The 6,046-nt window shown below is 34.2% G+C and overlaps 1 pseudogene across 1 annotated transcript; it reads right to left on the reverse strand.

Annotated features, from left to right (window-relative positions):
* Positions 1–2,825: 2,825 nt before the first annotated feature.
* LOC309663344 (CCR4-NOT transcription complex subunit 2 pseudogene) lies at positions 2,826–5,666 on the reverse strand (annotated as a pseudogene). Its single transcript has one exon. The product of its transcript is annotated as a CCR4-NOT transcription complex subunit 2 pseudogene (transcript).
* Positions 5,667–6,046: the final 380 nt, after the last annotated feature.

The raw sequence follows: 6,046 nt of genomic DNA on the forward strand, positions 1-6,046 counted from the left end.
CCTAATTATTAAACATCTTTTTTTTTTTTTTTTTGAGATGATCATATGGTTTTTATTCTTCAGTTTGTTAATATGGTGTATCACATTGATTGATTTGCGTATATTGAAGAATCCTTGCATCCCTGGGATAAATCCCACTTGATCATGGTGTATGATCCTTTTAATGTGTTGTTGGATTCTGTTTGCTAGTATTTTGTTGAGGATTTTTGCATCTATATTCATCAGTGATATTGGTCTGTAATTTTCTTTTTTTGTAGTGTCTTTGTCTGGTTTTGGTATCAGGGTGATGGTGGCCTCATAGAATGAGTTTGGGAGTGTTCCTTCCTCTGCAAGTTTTTGGAAGAGTTTGAGAAGGATGGGTGTTAGCTCTTCTCTAAATGTTTGATAGAATTCACCTGTGAAGCCATCTGGTCCTGGACTTTTGTTTGTTGGAAGATTTTTAATCACAGTTTCAATTTCATTACTTGTGATTGGTCTGTTCATATTTTCAGTTTCTTCCTGGTTCAGTCTTGGAAGGTTATACCTTTCTAAGAATTTGTCCATTTCTTCCAGGTTGTCCATTTTATTGGCATAGAGTTGCTTGTAGTAGGTTCTTAGGATGCTTTGTATTTCTGCGGTGTCTGTTGTAACGTCTCCTTTTTCATTTCTGATTTTATTGATTTGAGTCCTCTCCCTCTTTTTCTTGATGAGCCTGGCTAATGGCTTATCAATTTTGTTTATCTTCTCAAAGAACCAACTTTTAGTTTTATTGATTTTTGCTATTGTTTTCTTTGTTTCTATTTCATTTATTTCTGCTCTGATCTTTATGATTTCTTTCCTTCTGCTAACTTTGGGTTTTGTTTGTTCTTCTTTCTCTAGTTTCTTTAGGTGTAAGGTTAGATTGTTTACTTGAGATTTTTCTTGTTTCTTGAGGTAGGCTTGTATAGCTATAAACTTCCCTCTTAGAACCGCTTTTGCTGCATCCCGTAGGTTTTGGGTCATCGTGTTTTCATTGTCATTTGTCTCTAGGTATTTTTTTATTTCCTCTTTGATTTCTTCAGTGATCTCTTGGTTATTTAGTAACATATTGTTTAGCCTCCATGTGTTTCTCTTTTTTACGTTTTTTTCCCTGTAATTCATTTCTAATCTCATAGCGTTGTGGTCAGAAAAGATGCTTGATATGATTTCAATTTTCTTAAATTTACTGAGGTTTGATTTGTGACCCAAGATGTGATCTATCCTGGAGAATGTTCCGTGCGCACTTGAGAAGAATGTGTAATCTGCTGTTTTTGGATGGAATGTCCTATAAATATCAATTAAATCTATCTGGTCTATTGTGTCATTTACAGCTTCTGTTTCCTTATTTATTTTCATTTTGGATGATCTGTGCATTGGTGTAAGTGAGGTGTTAAAGTCCCCCACTATTATTGTGTTACTGTTGATTTCCTCTTTTGTAGCTGTTAGCAGTTGCCTTATGTATTGAGGTGCTCCTATGTTGGGTGCATATATATTTATAATTGTTATATCTTCTTCTTGGATTGATCCCTGGATCATTATGTAGTGTCCTTCCTTGTCTCTTGTAACACTCTTTATTTTAAAGTCTATTTTATCTGATATGAGTATAGCTACTCCAGCTTTCTTTTGATTTCCATTTGCATGGAATATCTTTTTCCATCCCCTCACTTTCAGTCTGTATGTGTCCCTAGGTCTAAAGTGGGTCTCTTGTAGACAGCATATATATGGGTCTTGTTTTTGTATCCATTCAGCCAGTCTATGTCTTTTGGTTGGGGCATTTAATCCATTCATGTTTAAGGTAATTATCGATATGTATGTTCCTATGACCATTTTCTTAATTGTTTTGGGTTTGTTTTTGTAGGTCCTTTTCTTCTCTTGTGTTTCCCACTTAGAGAAGTTCCTTTAGCATTTGTGGTAGAGCTGGTTTGGTGGTGCTGAATTCTCTTAGCTTTTGCTTGTCTGTAAAGCTTTTGATTTCTCCATCAAATCTAAATGAGATCCTTGCCGGGTAGAGTAATCTTGGTTGTAGGTTCTTCCCTTTAGTCACTTTAAGTATATCATGCCACTCCCTTCTGGCTTGCAGAGTTTCTGCTGAGAAATCAGCTGTTAACCTTATGGGAGTTCCCTTGTATGTTATTTGTCGTTTTTCCCTTGCTGCTTTCAATAATTTTTCTTTGTCTTTAATTTTTGCCACTTTGATTACTATGTGTCTCGGCATGTTTCTCCTTGGGTTTATTCTGTATGGGACTCTCTGCGTTTCCTGGACTTGGGTGGCTATTTCCTTTCCCATGTTAGGGAAGTTTTCGACTATAATCTCTTCAAATATTTTCTCTGGTCCTTTCTCTCTCTCTTCTCCTTCTGGGACCCCTATAATGCGAATGTTGTTGCGTTTAATGTTGTCCCAGAGGTCTCTTAGGCTGTCTTCATTTCTTTTCATTCTTTTTTCTTTAGTCTGTTCCGCAGCAGTGAATTGCACCATTCTGTCTTCCAGGTCACTTATCCGTTCTTCTGCCTCAGTTATTCTGCTATTGATTCCTTCTAGTGTAGTTTTCATTTCAGTTATTGTATTGGTCATCTCTGTTTGTTTGTTCTTTAATTCTTCTAGGTCTTTGTGAATCATTTCTTGCATCTTCTCAATCTTTGCCTCCATTCTTATTCCGAGGTCCTGGATCATCTTCACTATCATTATTCTGAATTCTTTTTCTGGAAGGTTGCCTATCTCCACTTCATTTAGTTGTTTTTCTGGGGTTTTTTCTTGTTCCTTCATCTGGTACATAGCCCTCTGCCTTTTCATCTTCTCTATCTTTCTGTAACTGTGGTTTTTCTAAACATCTTTAAAATAGTTTTTTCATTGTTTTGCTGTATGCAGTGAGATATGTAAGGAGAAACAAATAAATCAAAAATGAATTTAAATCAGTTTTTAGAATAAGTAGAGGAAAAACAATTATTTGATAGAGAGAAATTTAAAAATTTCAGTGGAAGTTCTTGGCAGAAGTTGGAAAAAATTTGAAATTTGAATACTACTTACAAATGAACAAGGAAAATTTGTAACAGTCACTGATGTCCAACTTACTTCAATGTACATGTAAAGTGCTCAAGTATTTCTTGTGAAATCCAGTGTGAATGTAAGAGTCTTAATCCATTATTTGGACAAATCTATTATTTTTTATTTGTTCAAACAAATAATATATTATTCCAAATTAAAAATAATAACTGCTATGATATTTGTTCTTGCTCTATCTAAACCTTTCAATTATACCCACTTCAATATTAGTTAAGTACTATTGTAAATTGTTACCAGATCATCTAATCTCTTTAATCCTCTTAAATTATAGTCTGTATTAATTTATATATGATGCAATTATAGTGGTTCTCTAACTTGGCTATGTAATAGAATCATTGCTGAGTTTTAATAAATCTTAGTGCCTGGTTCATACACCCAGAATTTTTCTTTAATTGATCTTGCATGTTGCCTGACAGAGTTTAGTCAACACTCCTTAGGTGATTCTAATATGCGCCAAGTATGAGAAATAACTTCAATATGGGTATTGCCACTGAGCAATCCCCATATTTAAGCATTTAAAGCATATTTTAAATGCTTACACTTAAAATATAAACTTTTAGAATTTAAACTTTTTGAAACTGTTACTCTAAATTTCCTAATTAATATTCTTAACATATGAAACAAAGAATCATTTTAATTTACACACCATAAAATTCATCTTTTCAAAGTGTACAATTTAGTGATTTTTAGTGTATTCACAAAGTTGGGCAACCATTACCTCTATATAATTTCAGAATAGTTTCATCACCCCAAAAAGAAACCCCATACCTATTAGCAGGCACTCTGCATTCCTCTATCCTCTAGTAAATACCAATCCACTTTCTGTTTCAGTGGGTTTGCCTACTGTGGACAGTTCATATAAATTAAATCATACAATACATAGGTTCTTGTTATTAGGTTGTTTCATTTAGGGTGATGTTTTAAGATTAATCAATTTTTAAAACATATCTGGACTTGCTAATTTTTATTGTTAAATAATATTTTATTATATAGAATACCACATTTTATTCATCCATTAATTGGTTGATGGACATTTTAGTTATTTACACTTAGACTGTTATGAATAATGTTATTATGAATATTAGTGTACAGATTTTTGTGTGGACCTACGTTTTTATTTATCTTAGGTATGTAACTAGAATTATAATTGCTCAGTAACATGGTATTTCTATGTCCGATTTTTTTTTTTCGGGATTGCAAGAGGGTATCTTTATTTTACAACTGAGTAGACACAAAAATATTTCAAATGTTACCAAGGCTTGTGAAAAATTACAAAATTTCTTACCAAATTCAATCATTTTCCTAAACTACAGGTAAAATGAACTGTGTCCAGATACTCTCCTAGAGTTTAAATCAAGCCAAGGAGGTGGAGACCTTTTAAAAGACTCAGCAAATATCTGGCACATTATTGGAATGGATGTACTGGTACATATAAACAGATAAAAGAGGACACTTCTTTTTAAAATCTAGATTTATAGTTACACATTTGCACATGGAAAAAAATATACCTTAGCTACTTTCCTCCAGTTAAGACAGTCAAAGAAGTAATATGTTCCCCTCTCATATGTATTGGTTTTCATTGTTGGCTCCATGCCTGGTGCCCTGGTAATCCATACTCGTTCTTCTTTATGGTATCTCCAGTCACGGTTAAAAAGCTCTACTGCAGCTAAAAGTTGAAATACGTCTCCTCCATTCATGTAATAGAGATAGAAGAGAAGGTCTTCTCCGTATCGACCAAGTTTTATTGCAGCCAGCTTATCCCTAACGTGAATGTTCGTTAAGTACTCAGATGGAACATGGAAGTCTGTGTCTTGAGGTCGACAAGGTGAAGATGCCCAGGGTGATGCAAATTTGGGGTAGAGATTTTCAGGAGAGTTCAGATTGAGGCCTAATGTTGTTAAGTCACTTCCTAATGCAAGATGTACCATTCCTGGGTCTGTCTCTGCTGCCCTGATAAATGTTAACAGGCCAATCATTCCAAACTGGTCTGTCACCATCCCTTGGGGAATGTTAGTAACCCGACCATCAGGTAACACCTGGATCCCTTTTTTCTGCTGGTTATTATTTTGTGTTGTTGAACTTTTATCTCCAGGGAATTTGGGTCCATCTGTACTTGAAGTTGTCTTGCCGGATGTATTCAAATTAGATTTACTGTCATCATTACTTGATGTTGGATCTTTATAACTGGAACCAGGTAACGCTGGAAAATCTTCGTTGTGTATTGAGAAGTCCTGGGATTGCTCATTTGCTGGTTTTGTTACCATTCCAACATAAGGAGCTCTTCCAGCCAAGGGGTTTATTAATGGAGTTGGGTTACCACTTCCTTCCCTTCTATTTCGGTCTGCTAATGCTGGACAATCTGAAAGGTCCAATCCTGTCACATTTTCACTTCCATCTGTTCCATTAAAAATGTTACTTGATAAGGAGTTATTCATTCCAAATGCCTGATTCCTATGTCCGATTTTTTTGAAGAAGCCCCAAGCTGTTTCCTACAACAACTAAACATTTTATATTTCCAACAGCAATGTATGAAGGATCCATTCTCTCCACTTCATCTCTAACACTTGGTATTATCTATCTTTTTAATTTTATCCATTCTAGTAGTATCTCATTATAGTTTTGCTTTGCACTTACTAATTACTGATGACATTGAACATTATTTTATGTGCTGATCGGTTATTTCTGTGTCTTCTTTGGAGAAATGTCTATTCACATCCTTGTCCATTTTTAAAATTGGGTTATTTCTCTTTATTTTTGAATTGAAAGAGTTCTTTATATAATCTTGATAAAATTCTTATCAGATGTAGGATTTCAGATATTTTGTCTTGATCCATAACTGATCTTTTCTTTATGATGTCATTCAATCACAAACTTTTAAAATTTTGATGAAGTCTAATTTATCTAATATTTTGTGTCATTTATGCTTTTTGTAATACACCTAAGAAATCAGTGCCCAATTTAAGTAATGAAGATTTACCTCTGACTTCC

This window comes from Balaenoptera physalus (genome assembly GCF_965194825.1).
Source record: "Balaenoptera physalus genome assembly, chromosome: 6".
Taxonomy (NCBI): domain Eukaryota; kingdom Metazoa; phylum Chordata; class Mammalia; order Artiodactyla; family Balaenopteridae; genus Balaenoptera; species Balaenoptera physalus.